Here is a 17,571-nt window from a genome sequence, read left to right as displayed (position 1 = left end):
CACTGGCGCAAACACGCAGGGACAGCGCAAGCACAAGAAGCTGCTGCAAGACTCAAAAACTTCAAGATGCTGGGAAGAAGTGCCAGTCCCTGAGACTGGATGGGTAGAGAGCAGAGCTGCCGATGCAGCCCAGAACTACGCCATAAACACAACTGACCAGCGACATCCAAGGCACAAGAACCGTCCACGCTTTCGGCTGCTGATACAAGAAAACCAGCACCCAATTGGCGCTGCGCCAATCGGCACCGGCATTCCAGCTCCCGGGATGGCACCCGAGATGCCTGTCGTGCCCCTCGAGCACAACGAGACCCCAGCATCGTCTGACAGGCGCAAGGCAGGCTTCCCGAACTACACGACAACAGACACAGGCTGGAGCTGCCCTGCCCGGCACACCCTGCCATCGCTCTGCAAAGTCCCCAGGGTCTTTTCACCGCCCAAAGGGGACTGTTCCTGGATGGCTCTTTCCCCTGTGGGAACTTGAACACCCTCCCTGCGATTCCCAGCCCCTTCCCAGCCCTCGTGTCTCCACTTAGCTTTCAGACGGCCCAGGGACCGAATCCATCTTCGACAGAGCATAACACCACGTGCGCTAACGGGCATCTCCCCGCATCGCCGGGTTCCTCTTCAACATCTACAGTAACACGAGAAAACACACGCTCACCGAGCCGTGCCAGCACACAGTATCGCGGGGTGAACGCCGACCCCTTCCGCAGCACCCACCTCCTGCTAAGTTCCACGGCGTTCCGCTCAGCGTGTGGTGCCTCGGGCGCAGTCAGAAACCCGCATCGCTCGTGACGCCTAAGACAGCGAGAAACAAAAGAACCGTAGCGCTTGGAGTGAGTCCCCAGCCCCATGCTCTTCTGAGCCCCTACCCCAGCTCACCGAAAACGCTCCTCCAAGCCCAAAGGGCCCAAAAGGGGCCTGCAAAATAAGAAAGAAACGCTGAACCGAGTCACCACGCGACACTGGGCTCCTCAACTCCCACCGCCGCCTCACCTTCTCGGCTGCTGCTGGTCGGCGTGCGGCTTCGCTCCTCCGAGCTCGTCTGCAGCACCTGCAAAAACAAAGGCACCCGCTCGGACGCTGCCCGGAAGCACAGCCTGCCCGCGGACGGGCCCGCCTCCCCCTCCCTTACCTGGGCCGCTCGCCCGCCTGCCCGCCCTTGCTTTGGACTGCCACGCTGTTGACCACAAAGAGGTTCAGCTACCGCCCGTAAAACACAACCTGACTAGGCTCGGGTTACACAAACGGACTTGCATTCTTTGAGGAAACAAACTCATTTTTAAGCATAGCCTCTCCTTGGGGAAAAAAAATGCCCACTCTGAACTCCCGAACATTAGGGAGCCGTGGGGAAACCAGTGAAAGCCAAGACCGACAGCAGCAACGTCAAGTGGAATTTCGCTCAAATTCTGATGGTGCACTTAAAAGCCTCCTGCTGACGGCGCTCTGCTCGCCTCTTCCATGGCTTTTTCTGCCAAGGTATCCCTCTGCATCTGAAATCACGTTATTCAACAAGTCACCCAGGAGCTCATCTACAGCTTGACCATTCCACAGGTCTGCTTTCTATTCAGGAATCCCATCAGAAGCTCTAATTGCGTCCCTAAAACACTGGGGAAGGGACTGTCCCCCCCACTGCCCACGGCTACTCCTTCCCAGATGACTGCACAGACTTTGCCTACACAATTTAACACGTCCACAGATTAACCGTGGACTCCTACAGCTCAGTGCATCCACCCCAGACTCCAAACCTCCGGGCAGAGCAGCTCTCAGCCAACTGTGCACACGTGCAGACAGACGCTCCACAGAACGCAATAGACAACACGACGGAAACGCCACCAAAAAACGCTCCACAACAAAGACGCCAAAAGCAGACACGGCACCGTCCAAAAACCTACAGGGAGGCAGTGGTGAGGCAAGGAGTCTCTACTACAACCCCACAATAAAACTGAGCCAATCGTCTTGGCCCCTTGTGAGACGGCGGCACTGGCGCAAACACACAGAGACAGCGCAAACACAAGAAGCTGCTGCAAGAACTAAGAACTTCTTCCCAGCATCTTGAAGTGCCAGTCCCTGAGACTGGATAGGTAGAGAGCAGAGCTGCCGACGCAGCCCTCAGCGATACCACAAAACACAACTGACCAGCGACTTCCAAGGCACAAGAACCGTCCACACTTTCGTCTGCTGATACAAGAAAACCAGCACCCAATTATTACACCCAATTAGTAAGGCGAGGAGCCTCTATCACAATCCCAGAAAAAAAAGGAGCCAAACGTCACGGCCCCTTACAAGACAGCAGCACTGGCGCAAACACACAGAGACGGCGGCACGACCTAAGAACTTCTTCCCAACATCTTGAAGTACCAGTCCCTTACACTGGACGGGTAGAGAGCAGAGCTGCTGATGCAGCCCAGAATGACACCATAAATCACAACTGACCAGAAACACCCAAAATGCAAGAACCATCCACGCTTTCTGCTGCTGATACAAGAATCCAGCACCCGATTGGCACTATGCCAATTAGGACCAGCATTCCAGATCCCAGGATGGCACCCGAGATGCCTCTTGGGCCCCTCGAGCACAACGAGACCCCAGCATCGTCTGACAGGCGCAAGGCAGGCTTCCCAAGCTACACAACACCACACACAGAGGCTGGAGCTGCCCTGCCCGGCACATGCTGGTATCGCACTGTAAATTCCCTGGGCCCTTTACCCACCCAAAGGGGACTTTTCCTGGACGGCCCTTTCCCTTATCAGAACTTTACCCCCCTCCCTGCGATTCCCAGCCTCTTCCCAGCCCCCGTGCCTCCACTTATCTTTAAGAGGGCCAAGGGACCGAATCCATCTTCAACAGAGAAAACGCCACGTGCGCTAACAGGGATCTCCCCGCATCGCCGGGTTCCTCTTCAACATCTACAGTAACACGAGAAAACACACGCTCACCGAGCCGTGCCAGCACACAGTATCGCGGGGTGAACGCCGACCCCTTCCGCAGCACCCACCTCCTGCTAAGATCCACGGCGTTCCGCTCAGCGTGTGGTGCCTCGGGCGCAGTCAGAAACCCGCATCGCTCGTGACGCCTAAGACAGCGAGAAACAAAAGAACCGTAGCGCTTGGAGTGAGTCCCCAGCCCCATGCTCTTCTGAGCCCCTACCCCAGCTCACCGAAAACGCTCCTCCAAGCCCAAAGGGCCCAAAAGGGGCCTGCAAAATAAGAAAGAAACGCTGAACCGAGTCACCACGCGACACTGGGCTCCTCAACTCCCACCGCCGCCTCACCTTCTCGGCTGCTGCTGGTCGGCGTGCGGCTTCGCTCCTCCGAGCTCGTCTGCGGCACCTGCAAAAACAAAGGCACCCGCTCGGACGCTGCCCGGAAGCACAGCCTGCCCGCGGACGGGCCCGCCTCCCCCTCCCTTACCTGGGCCGCTCGCCCGCCTGCCCGCCCTTGCTTTGGACTGCCACGCTGTTGACCACAAAGAGGTTCAGCTACCGCCCGTAAAACACAACCTGACTAGGCTCGGGTTACACAAACGGACTTGCACTTCTTTGAGGAAACAAACTCATTTTTAAGCATAGCCTCTCCTTGGGGAAAAAAAATGCCCACTCTGAACTCCCGAACATTAGGGAGCCGTGGGGAAACCAGTGAAAGCCAAGACCGACAGCAGCAACGTCAAGTGGAATTTCGCTCAAATTCTGATGGTGCACTTAAAAGCCTCCTGCTGACGGCGCTCTGCTCGCCTCTTCCATGGCTTTTTCATGCCAAGTTGTCCCTCTGCATCTGAAATCACGTTATTCAACAAGTCACCCAGGAGCTCATCTACAGCTTGACCATTCCACAGGTCTGCTTTCTATTCAGGAATCCCATCAGAAGCTCTAATTGCGTCCCTAAAACACTGGGGAAGGGACTGTCCCCCCCACTGCCCACGGCTACTCCTTCCCAGATGACTGCACAGCCTTTGCCTACACAATTTAACACGTCCACAGATTAACCGTGGACTCCTACAGCTCAGTGCATCCACCCCAGACTCCAAACCTCCGGGCAGAGCAGCTCTCAGCCAACTGTGCACACGTGCAGACAGACGCTCCACAGAACGCAATAGACACCTGACGGAAACGCCACCAAAAAACGCTCCACAACAAAGACGCCAAAAGCAGACACGGCACCGTCCAAAAACCTACAGGGAGGCAGTGGTGAGGCAAGGAGTCTCTACTACAACCCCACAATAAAACTGAGCCAATCGTCTTGGCCCCTTGTGAGACGGCGGCACTGGCGCAAACACACAGAGACAGCGCAAACACAAGAAGCTGCTGCAAGAACTAAGAACTTCTTCCCAGCATCTTGAAGTGCCAGTCCCTGAGACTGGATAGGTAGAGAGCAGAGCTGCCGACGCAGCCCTCAGCGATACCACAAAACACAACTGACCAGCGACTTCCAAGGCACAAGAACCGTCCACACTTTCGTCTGCTGATACAAGAAAACCAGCACCCAATTATTACACCCAATTAGTAAGGTGAGGAGCCGCTATCACAATCCCAGAAAAAAAAGGAGCCAAACGTCACGGCCCCTTACAAGACAGGAGCACTGGCGCAAACACACAGAGACGGCGGCACGACCTAAGAACTTCTTCCCAGTATCTTGAAGTGCCAGTCCCTTACACTGGACGGGTAGAGAGCAGAGCTGCTGATGCAGCCCAGAATGACACCATAAATCACAACTGACCAGAAACACCCAAAATGCAAGAACCATCCACGCTTTCTGCTGCTGATACAAGAATCCAGCACCCGATTGGCACTATGCCAATTAGGACCAGCATTCCAGATCCCAGGATGGCACCCGAGATGCCTCTTGGGCCCCTCGAGCACAACGAGACCCCAGCATCGTCTGACAGGCGCAAGGCAGGCTTCCCAAGCTACACAACACCACACACAGAGGCTGGAGCTGCCCTGCCCGGCACATGCTGGTATCGCACTGTAAATTCCCTGGGCCCTTTACCCACCCAAAGGGGACTTTTCCTGGACGGCCCTTTCCCTTATCAGAACTTTACCCCCCTCCCTGCGATTCCCAGCCTCTTCCCAGCCCCCGTGCCTCCACTTATCTTTAAGAGGGCCAAGGGACCGAATCCATCTTCAACAGAGAAAACGCCACGTGCGCTAACAGGGATCTCCCCGCATCACCGGGTTCCTCTTCAACATCTACAGTAACACGAGAAAACACACGCTCACCGAGCCGTGCCAGCACACAGTATCGCGGGGTGAACGCCGACCCCTTCCGCAGCACCCACCTCCTGCTAAGATCCACGGCGTTCCGCTCAGCGTGTGGTGCCTCGGGCGCAGTCAGAAACCCGCATCGCTCGTGACGCCTACGACAGCGAGAAACAAAAGAACCGTAGCGCTTGGAACGAGTCCCCTGCCCCACGCTCTTCTGAGCCCCTACCCCAGCTCACCGAAAACGCTCCTCCAAGCCCAAAGGGCCCAAAAGGGGCCTGCAAAATAAGAAAGAAACGCTGAACCGAGTCACCACGCGACACTGGGCTCCTCAACTCCCACCGCCGCCTCACCTTCTCGGCTGCTGCTGGTCGGCGTGCGGCTTCGCTCCTCCGAGCTCGTCTGCGGCACCTGCAAAAACAAAGGCACCCGCTCGGACGCTGCCCGGAAGCACAGCCTGCCCGCGGACGGGCCCGCCTCCCCCTCCCTTACCTGGGCCGCTCGCCCGCCTGCCCGCCCTTGCTTTGGACTGCCACGCTGTTGACCACAAAGAGGTTCAGCTACCGCCCGTAAAACACAACCTGACTAGGCTCGGGTTACACAAACGGACTTGCATTCTTTGAGGAAACAAACTCATTTTTAAGCATAGCCTCTCCTTGGGGAAAAAAAATGCCCACTCTGAACTCCCGAACATTAGGGAGCCGTGGGGAAACCAGTGAAAGCCAAGACCGACAGCAGCAACGTCAAGTGGAATTTCGCTCAAATTCTGATGGTGCACTTAAAAGCCTCCTGCTGACGGCACTCTGCTCGCCTCTTCCATGGCTTTTTCTGCCAAGGTATCCCTCTGCATCTGAAATCACGTTATTCAACAAGTCACCCAGGAGCTCATCTACAGCTTGACCATTCCACAGGTCTGCTTTCTATTCAGGAATCCCATCAGAAGCTCTAATTGCGTCCCTAAAACACTGGGGAAGGGACTGTCCCCCCCACTGCCCACGGCTACTCCTTCCCAGATGACTGCACAGACTTTGCCTACACAATTTAACACGTCCACAGATTAACCGTGGACTCCTACAGCTCAGTGCATCCACCCCAGACTCCAAACCTCCGGGCAGAGCAGCTCTCAGCCAACTGTGCACACGTGCAGACAGACGCTCCACAGAACGCAATAGACAACACGACGGAAACGCCACCAAAAAACGCTCCACAACAAAGACGCCAAAAGCAGACACGGGACCGTCCAAAAACCTACAGGGAGGCAGTGGTGAGGCAAGGAGTCTCTACTACAACCCCACAATAAAACTGAGCCAATCGTCTTGGCCCCTTGTGAGACGGCGGCACTGGCGCAAACACACAGAGACAGCGCAAACACAAGAAGCTGCTGCAAGAACTAAGAACTTCTTCCCAGCATCTTGAAGTGCCAGTCCCTGAGACTGGATAGGTAGAGAGCAGAGCTGCCGACGCAGCCCTCAGCGATACCACAAAACACAACTGACCAGCGACTTCCAAGGCACAAGAACCGTCCACACTTTCGTCTGCTGATACAAGAAAACCAGCACCCAATTATTACACCCAATTAGTAAGGCGAGGAGCCTCTATCACAATCCCAGAAAAAAAAGGAGCCAAACGTCACGGCCCCTTACAAGACAGCAGCACTGGCGCAAACACACAGAGACGGCGGCACGACCTAAGAACTTCTTCCCAACATCTTGAAGTACCAGTCCCTTACACTGGACGGGTAGAGAGCAGAGCTGCTGATGCAGCCCAGAATGACACCATAAATCACAACTGACCAGAAACACCCAAAATGCAAGAACCATCCACGCTTTCTGCTGCTGATACAAGAATCCAGCACCCGATTGGCACTATGCCAATTAGGACCAGCATTCCAGATCCCAGGATGGCACCCGAGATGCCTCTTGGGCCCCTCGAGCACAACGAGACCCCAGCATCGTCTGACAGGCGCAAGGCAGGCTTCCCAAGCTACACAACACCACACACAGAGGCTGGAGCTGCCCTGCCCGGCACATGCTGGTATCGCACTGTAAATTCCCTGGGCCCTTTACCCACCCAAAGGGGACTTTTCCTGGACGGCCCTTTCCCTTATCAGAACTTTACCCCCCTCCCTGCGATTCCCAGCCTCTTCCCAGCCCCCGTGCCTCCACTTATCTTTAAGAGGGCCAAGGGACCGAATCCATCTTCAACAGAGAAAACGCCACGTGCGCTAACAGGGATCTCCCCGCATCGCCGGGTTCCTCTTCAACATCTACAGTAACACGAGAAAACACACGCTCACCGAGCCGTGCCAGCACACAGTATCGCGGGGTGAACGCCGACCCCTTCCGCAGCACCCACCTCCTGCTAAGATCCACGGCGTTCCGCTCAGCGTGTGGTGCCTCGGGCGCAGTCAGAAACCCGCATCGCTCGTGACGCCTACGACAGCGAGAAACAAAAGAACCGTAGCGCTTGGAACGAGTCCCCTGCCCCACGCTCTTCTGAGCCCCTACCCCAGCTCACCGAAAACGCTCCTCCAAGCCCAAAGGGCCCAAAAGGGGCCTGCAAAATAAGAAAGAAACGCTGAACCGAGTCACCACGCGACACTGGGCTCCTCAACTCCCACCGCCGCCTCACCTTCTCGGCTGCTGCTGGTCGGCGTGCGGCTTCGCTCCTCCGAGCTCGTCTGCGGCACCTGCAAAAACAAAGGCACCCGCTCGGACGCTGCCCGGAAGCACAGCCTGCCCGCGGACGGGCCCGCCTCCCCCTCCCTTACCTGGGCCGCTCGCCCGCCTGCCCGCCCTTGCTTTGGACTGCCACGCTGTTGACCACAAAGAGGTTCAGCTACCGCCCGTAAAACACAACCTGACTAGGCTCGGGTTACACAAACGGACTTGCATTCTTTGAGGAAACAAACTCATTTTTAAGCATAGCCTCTCCTTGGGGAAAAAAAATGCCCACTCTGAACTCCCGAACATTAGGGAGCCGTAGGGAAACCAGTGAAAGCCAAGACCGACAGCAGCAACGTCAAGTGGAATTTCGCTCAAATTCTGATGGTGCACTTAAAAGCCTCCTGCTGACGGCGCTCTGCTCGCCTCTTCCATGGCTTTTTCTGCCAAGGTATCCCTCTGCATCTGAAATCACGTTATTCAACAAGTCACCCAGGAGCTCATCTACAGCTTGACCATTCCACAGGTCTGCTTTCTATTCAGGAATCCCATCAGAAGCTCTAATTGCGTCCCTAAAACACTGGGGAAGGGACTGTCCCCCCCACTGCCCACGGCTACTCCTTCCCAGATGACTGCACAGACTTTGCCTACACAATTTAACACGTCCACAGATTAACCGTGGACTCCTACAGCTCAGTGCATCCACCCCAGACTCCAAACCTCCGGGCAGAGCAGCTCTCAGCCAACTGTGCACACGTGCAGACAGACGCTCCACAGAACGCAATAGACAACACGACGGAAACGCCACCAAAAAACGCTCCACAACAAAGACGCCAAAAGCAGACACGGGACCGTCCAAAAACCTACAGGGAGGCAGTGGTGAGGCAAGGAGTCTCTACTACAACCCCACAATAAAACTGAGCCAATCGTCTTGGCCCCTTGTGAGACGGCGGCACTGGCGCAAACACACAGAGACAGCGCAAACACAAGAAGCTGCTGCAAGAACTAAGAACTTCTTCCCAGCATCTTGAAGTGCCAGTCCCTGAGACTGGATAGGTAGAGAGCAGAGCTGCCGACGCAGCCCTCAGCGATACCAGAAAACACAACTGACCAGCGACTTCCAAGGCACAAGAACCGTCCACACTTTCGTCTGCTGATACAAGAAAACCAGCACCCAATTATTACACCCAATTAGTAAGGCGAGGAGCCTCTATCACAATCCCAGAAAAAAAAGGAGCCAAACGTCACGGCCCCTTACAAGACAGCAGCACTGGCGCAAACACACAGAGACGGCGGCACGACCTAAGAACTTCTTCCCAACATCTTGAAGTACCAGTCCCTTACACTGGACGGGTAGAGAGCAGAGCTGCTGATGCAGCCCAGAATGACACCATAAATCACAACTGACCAGAAACACCCAAAATGCAAGAACCATCCACGCTTTCTGCTGCTGATACAAGAATCCAGCACCCGATTGGCACTATGCCAATTAGGACCAGCATTCCAGATCCCAGGATGGCACCCGAGATGCCTCTTGGGCCCCTCGAGCACAACGAGACCCCAGCATCGTCTGACAGGCGCAAGGCAGGCTTCCCAAGCTACACAACACCACACACAGAGGCTGGAGCTGGCCTGCCCGGCACATGCTGGTATCGCACTGTAAATTCCCTGGGCCCTTTACCCACCCAAAGGGGACTTTTCCTGGACGGCCCTTTCCCTTATCAGAACTTTACCCCCCTCCCTGCGATTCCCAGCCTCTTCCCAGCCCCCGTGCCTCCACTTATCTTTAAGAGGGCCAAGGGACCGAATCCATCTTCAACAGAGAAAACGCCACGTGCGCTAACAGGGATCTCCCCGCATCGCCGGGTTCCTCTTCAACATCTACAGTAACACGAGAAAACACACGCTCACCGAGCCGTGCCAGCACACAGTATCGCGGGGTGAACGCCGACCCCTTCCGCAGCACCCACCTCCTGCTAAGATCCACGGCGTTCCGCTCAGCGTGTGGTGCCTCGGGCGCAGTCAGAAACCCGCATCGCTCGTGACGCCTACGACAGCGAGAAACAAAAGAACCGTAGCGCTTGGAACGAGTCCCCTGCCCCACGCTCTTCTGAGCCCCTACCCCAGCTCACCGAAAACGCTCCTCCAAGCCCAAAGGGCCCAAAAGGGGCCTGCAAAATAAGAAAGAAACGCTGAACCGAGTCACCACGCGACACTGGGCTCCTCAACTCCCACCGCCGCCTCACCTTCTCGGCTGCTGCTGGTCGGCGTGCGGCTTCGCTCCTCCGAGCTCGTCTGCGGCACCTGCAAAAACAAAGGCACCCGCTCGGACGCTGCCCGGAAGCACAGCCTGCCCGCGGACGGGCCCGCCTCCCCCTCCCTTACCTGGGCCGCTCGCCCGCCTGCCCGCCCTTGCTTTGGACTGCCACGCTGTTGACCACAAAGAGGTTCAGCTACCGCCCGTAAAACACAACCTGACTAGGCTCGGGTTACACAAACGGACTTGCATTCTTTGAGGAAACAAACTCATTTTTAAGCATAGCCTCTCCTTGGGGAAAAAAAATGCCCACTCTGAACTCCCGAACATTAGGGAGCCGTGGGGAAACCAGTGAAAGCCAAGACCGACAGCAGCAACGTCAAGTGGAATTTCGCTCAAATTCTGATGGTGCACTTAAAAGCCTCCTGCTGACGGCGCTCTGCTCGCCACTTCCATGGCTTTTTCTGCCAAGGTATCCCTCTGCATCTGAAATCACGTTATTCAACAAGTCACCCAGGAGCTCATCTACAGCTTGACCATTCCACAGGTCTGCTTTCTATTCAGGAATCCCATCAGAAGCTCTAATTGCGTCCCTAAAACACTGGGGAAGGGACTGTCCCCCCCACTGCCCACGGCTACTCCTTCCCAGATGACTGCACAGACTTTGCCTACACAATTTAACACGTCCACAGATTAACCGTGGACTCCTACAGCTCAGTGCATCCACCCCAGACTCCAAACCTCCGGGCAGAGCAGCTCTCAGCCAACTGTGCACACGTGCAGACAGACGCTCCACAGAACGCAATAGACAACACGACGGAAACGCCACCAAAAAACGCTCCACAACAAAGACGCCAAAAGCAGACACGGGACCGTCCAAAAACCTACAGGGAGGCAGTGGTGAGGCAAGGAGTCTCTACTACAACCCCACAATAAAACTGAGCCAATCGTCTTGGCCCCTTGTGAGACGGCGGCACTGGCGCAAACACACAGAGACAGCGCAAACACAAGAAGCTGCTGCAAGAACTAAGAACTTCTTCCCAGCATCTTGAAGTGCCAGTCCCTGAGACTGGATAGGTAGAGAGCAGAGCTGCCGACGCAGCCCTCAGCGATACCACAAAACACAACTGACCAGCGACTTCCAAGGCACAAGAACCGTCCACACTTTCGTCTGCTGATACAAGAAAACCAGCACCCAATTATTACACCCAATTAGTAAGGCGAGGAGCCTCTATCACAATCCCAGAAAAAAAAGGAGCCAAACGTCACGGCCCCTTACAAGACAGCAGCACTGGCGCAAACACACAGAGACGGCGGCACGACCTAAGAACTTCTTCCCAACATCTTGAAGTGCCAGTCTCTTACACTGGACGGGTAGAGAGCAGAGCTGCTGATGCAGCCCAGAATGACACCATAAATCACAACTGACCAGAAACACCCAAAATGCAAGAACCATCCACGCTTTCTGCTGCTGATACAAGAATCCAGCACCCGATTGGCACTATGCCAATTAGGACCAGCATTCCAGATCCCAGGATGGCACCCGAGATGCCTCTTGGGCCCCTCGAGCACAACGAGACCCCAGCATCGTCTGACAGGCGCAAGGCAGGCTTCCCGAGCTACACAACACCACACACAGAGGCTGGAGCTGCCCTGCCCGGCACATGCTGGTATCGCACTGTAAATTCCCTGGGCCCTTTACCCACCCAAAGGGGACTTTTCCTGGACGGCCCTTTCCCTTATCAGAACTTTACCCCCCTCCCTGCGATTCCCAGCCTCTTCCCAGCCCCCGTGCCTCCACTTATCTTTAAGAGGGCCAAGGGACCGAATCCATCTTCAACAGAGAAAACGCCACGTGCGCTAACAGGGATCTCCCGCATCGCCGGGTTCCTCTTCAACATCTACAGTAACACGAGAAAACACACGCTCACCGAGCCGTGCCAGCACACAGTATCGCGGGGTGAACGCCGACCCCTTCCGCAGCACCCACCTCCTGCTAAGATCCACGGCGTTCCGCTCAGCGTGTGGTGCCTCGGGCGCAGTCAGAAACCCGCATCGCTCGTGACGCCTAAGACAGCGAGAAACAAAAGAACCGTAGCGCTTGGAGTGAGTCCCCAGCCCCATGCTCTTCTGAGCCCCTACCCCAGCTCACCGAAAACGCTCCTCCAAGCCCAAAGGGCCCAAAAGGGGCCTGCAAAATAAGAAAGAAACGCTGAACCGAGTCACCACGCGACACTGGGCTCCTCAACTCCCACCGCCGCCTCACCTTCTCGGCTGCTGCTGGTCGGCGTGCGGCTTCCCTCCTCCGAGCTCGTCTGCGGCACCTGCAAAAACAAAGGCACCCGCTCGGACGCTGCCCGGAAGCACAGCCTGCCCGCGGACGGGCCCGCCTCCCCCTCCCTTACCTGGGCCGCTCGCCCGCCTGCCCGCCCTTGCTTTGGACTGCCACGCTGTTGACCACAAAGAGGTTCAGCTACCGCCCGTAAAACACAACCTGACTAGGCTCGGGTTACACAAACGGACTTGCACTTCTTTGAGGAAACAAACTCATTTTTAAGCATAGCCTCTCCTTGGGGAAAAAAAATGCCCACTCTGAACTCCCAAACATTAGGGAGCCGTGGGGAAACCAGTGAAAGCCAAGACCGACAGCAGCAACGTCAAGTGGAATTTCGCTCAAATTCTGATGGTGCACTTAAAAGCCTCCTGCTCACGGCGCTCTGCTCGCCTCTTCCATGGCTTTTTCGTGCCAAGTTGTCCCTCTGCATCTGAAATCACGTTATTCAACAAGTCACCCAGGAGCTCATCTACAGCTTGACCATTCCACAGGTCTGCTTTCTATTCAGGAATCCCATCAGAAGCTCTAATTGCGTCCCTAAAACACTGGGGAAGGGACTGTCCCCCCCACTGCCCACGGCTACTCCTTCCCAGATGACTGCACAGCCTTTGCCTACACAATTTAACACGTCCACAGATTAACCGTGGACTCCTACAGCTCAGTGCATCCACCCCAGACTCCAAACCTCCGGGCAGAGCAGCTCTCAGCCAACTGTGCACATGTGCAGACAGACGCTCCACAGAACGCAATAGACAACACGACGGAAACGCCACCAAAAAACGCTCCACAACAAAGACGCCAAAAGCAGACACGGCACCGTCCAAAAACCTACAGGGAGGCAGTGGTGAGGCAAGGAGTCTCTACTACAACCCCACAATAAAACTGAGCCAATCGTCTTGGCCCCTTGTGAGACGGCGGCACTGGCACAAACACACAGAGACAGCGCAAACACAAGAAGCTGCTGCAAGAACTAATAACTTCTTCCCAGCATCTTGAAGTGCCAGTCCCTGAGACTGGATAGGTAGAGAGCAGAGCTGCCGACGCAGCCCTCAGCGATACCAGAAAACACAACTGACCAGCGACTTCCAAGGCACAAGAACCGTCCACACTTTCGTCTGCTGATACAAGAAAACCAGCACCCAATTATTACACCCAATTAGTAAGGCGAGGAGCCTCTATCACAATCCCAGAAAAAAAAGGAGCCAAACGTCACGGCCCCTTACAGGACAGCAGCACTGGTGCAAACACACAGAGACGGCGGCACGACCTAAGAACTTCTTCCCAACATCTTGAAGTGCCAGTCTCTTACACTGGACGGGTAGAGAGCAGAGCTGCTGATGCAGCCCAGAATGACACCATAAATCACAACTGACCAGAAACACCCAAAATGCAAGAACCATCCACGCTTTCTGCTGCTGATACAAGAATCCAGCACCCGATTGGCACTATGCCAATTAGGACCAGCATTCCAGATCCCAGGATGGCACCCGAGATGCCTCTTGGGCCCCTCGAGCACAACGAGACCCCAGCATCGTCTGACAGGCGCAAGGCAGGCTTCCCAAGCTACACAACACCACACACAGAGGCTGGAGCTGCCCTGCCCGGCACATGCTGGTATCGCACTGTAAATTCCCTGGGCCCTTTACCCACCCAAAGGGGACTTTTCCTGGACGGCCCTTTCCCTTATCAGAACTTTACCCCCCTCCCTGCGATTCCCAGCCTCTTCCCAGCCCCCGTGCCTCCACTTATCTTTAAGAGGGCCAAGGGACCGAATCCATCTTCAACAGAGAAAACGCCACGTGCGCTAACGGGCATCTCCCCGCATCGCCGGGTTCCTCTTCAACATCTACAGTAACACGAGAAAACACACGCTCACCGAGCCGTGCCAGCACACAGTATCGCGGGGTGAACGCCGACCCCTTCCGCAGCACCCACCTCCTGCTAAGTTCCACGGCGTTCCGCTCAGCGTGTGGTGCCTCGGGCGCAGTCAGAAACCCGCATCGCTCGTGACGCCTAAGACAGCGAGAAACAAAAGAACCGTAGCGCTTGGAGTGAGTCCCCAGCCCCATGCTCTTCTGAGCCCCTACCCCAGCTCACCGAAAACGCTCCTCCAAGCCCAAAGGGCCCAAAAGGGGCCTGCAAAATAAGAAAGAAACGCTGAACCGAGTCACCACGCGACACTGGGCTCCTCAACTCCCACCGCCGCCTCACCTTCTCGGCTGCTGCTGGTCGGCGTGCGGCTTCGCTCCTCTGAGCTCGTCTGCGGCACCTGCAAAAACAAAGGCACCCGCTCGGACGCTGCCCGGAAGCACAGCCTGCCCGCGGACGGGCCCGCCTCCCCCTCCCTTACCTGGGCCGCTCGCCCGACTGCCCGCCCTTGCTTTGGACTGCCACGCTGCTGACCACAAAGAGGTTCAGCTACCGCCCGTAAAACACAACCTGACTAGGCTCGGGTTACACAAACGGACTTGCACTTCTTTGAGGAAACAAACTCATTTTTAAGCATAGCCTCTCCTTGGGGAAAAAAAATGCCCACTCTGAACTCCCAAACATTAGGGAGCCGTGGGGAAACCAGTGAAAGCCAAGACCGACAGCAGCAACGTCAAGTGGAATTTCGCTCAAATTCTGATGGTGCACTTAAAAGCCTCCTGCTCACGGCGCTCTGCTCGCCTCTTCCATGGCTTTTTCGTGCCAAGTTGTCCCTCTGCATCTGAAATCACGTTATTCAACAAGTCACCCAGGAGCTCATCTACAGCTTGACCATTCCACAGGTCTGCTTTCTATTCAGGAATCCCATCAGAAGCTCTAATTGCGTCCCTAAAACACTGGGGAAGGGACTGTCCCCCCCACTGCCCACGGCTACTCCTTCCCAGATGACTGCACAGCCTTTGCCTACACAATTTAACACGTCCACAGATTAACCGTGGACTCCTACAGCTCAGTGCATCCACCCCAGACTCCAAACCTCCGGGCAGAGCAGCTCTCAGCCAACTGTGCACACGTGCAGACAGACGCTCCACAGAACGCAATAGACACCACGACGGAAACGCCACCAAAAAACGCTCCACAACAAAGACGCCAAAAGCAGACACGGCACCGTCCAAAAACCTACAGGGAGGCAGTGGTGAGGCAAGGAGTCTCTACTACAACCCCACAATAAAACTGAGCCAATCGTCTTGGCCCCTTGTGAGACGGCGGCACTGGCGCAAACACACAGAGACAGCGCAAACACAAGAAGCTGCTGCAAGAACTAATAACTTCTTCCCAGCATCTTGAAGTGCCAGTCCCTGAGACTGGATAGGTAGAGAGCAGAGCTGCCGACGCAGCCCTCAGCGATACCAGAAAACACAACTGACCAGCGACTTCCAAGGCACAAGAACCGTCCACACTTTCGTCTGCTGATACAAGAAAACCAGCACCCAATTATTACACCCAATTAGTAAGGCGAGGAGCCTCTATCACAATCCCAGAAAAAAAAGGAGCCAAACGTCACGGCCCCTTACAAGACAGCAGCACTGGCGCAAACACACAGAGACGGCGGCACGACCTAAGAACTTCTTCCCAACATCTTGAAGTGCCAGTCCCTTACACTGGACGGGTAGAGAGCAGAGCTGCTGATGCAGGCCAGAATGACACCATAAATCACAACTGACCAGAAACACCCAAAATGCAAGAACCATCCACGCTTTCTGCTGCTGATACAAGAATCCAGCACCCGATTGGCACTATGCCAATTAGGACCACCATTCCAGATCCCAGGATGGCACCCGAGATGCCTCTTGGGCCCCTCGAGCACAACGAGACCCCAGGATCGTCTGACAGGCGCAAGGCAGGCTTCCCGAGCTACACAACACCACACACAGAGGCTGGAGCTGCCCTGCCCGGCACATGCTGGTATCGCACTGTAAATTCCCTGGGCCCTTTACCCACCCAAAGGGGACTTTTCCTGGACGGCCCTTTCCCTTATCAGAACTTTACCCCCCTCCCTGCGATTCCCAGCCTCTTCCCAGCCCCGGTGCCTCCACTTATCTTTAAGAGGGCCAAGGGACCGAATCCATCTTCAACAGAGAAAACGCCACGTGCGCTAACAGGGATCTCCCCGCATCGCCGGGTTCCTCTTCAACACCTACAGTAACACGAGAAAACACACGCTCACCGAGCCGTGCCAGCACACAGTATCGCGGGGTGAACGCCGACCCCTTCCGCAGCACCCACCTCCTGCTAAGATCCACGGCGTTCCGCTCAGCGTGTGGTGCCTCGGGCGCAGTCAGAAACCCGCATCGCTCGTGACGCCTAAGACAGCGAGAAACAAAAGAACCGTAGCGCTTGGAGTGAGTCCCCAGCCCCATGCTCTTCTGAGCCCCTACCCCAGCTCACCGAAAACGCTCCTCCAAGCCCAAAGGGCCCAAAAGGGGCCTGCAAAATAAGAAAGAAATGCTGAACCGAGTCACCGCGCGACACTGGGCTCCTCAACTCCCACCGCCGCCTCACCTTCTCGGCTGCTGCTGGTCGGCGTGCGGCTTCGCTCCTCCGAGCTCGTCTGCGGCACCTGCAAAAACAAAGGCACCCGCTCGGACGCTGCCCGGAAGCACAGCCTGCCCGCGGACGGGCCCGCCTCCCCCTCCCTTACCTGGGCCGCTTGCCCGCCTGCCCGCCCTTGCTTTGGACTGCCACGCTGTTGACCACAAAGAGGTTCAGCTACCGCCTGTAAAACACAACCAAAGGACGCTCATACCTGCAGCAGCAACACGGGACCTCAAACGAGCTGATGCTTCGGCCAGCACTCATTATTCACCTTGCCCGAGGAGCTGCGGTGCGGATACCCAGCTTTCCTCTTTACTTCACACCTATAAAATAGACAAACGACCAAAGTTACATAGAGCCACACAGCACGTCTTCCCGCTGGCACCACGCACCGTCCCACCTGCTTACGGCGCTCTGCTCGCCTCTTCTGTTGCCTTTTTGTGCCACGTTGCTCCTCTGTATCTGAAATGAAGTTGTTCAACAAGTCACCCAGGGGCTCATCTACAGCTTGACCATTCCACAGGTCTGCTTTCTATTCAGGAATCCCACCAGAAGCTCTAATTGCGTCCCTAAAACACTGGGGAAGGGACTG

The sequence above is a fragment of the Patagioenas fasciata genome, chromosome 12 (assembly GCF_037038585.1).
Source record: "Patagioenas fasciata isolate bPatFas1 chromosome 12, bPatFas1.hap1, whole genome shotgun sequence".
NCBI lineage: Eukaryota > Metazoa > Chordata > Aves > Columbiformes > Columbidae > Patagioenas > Patagioenas fasciata.
Note: the sequence above shows the minus strand (reverse complement) of the source record.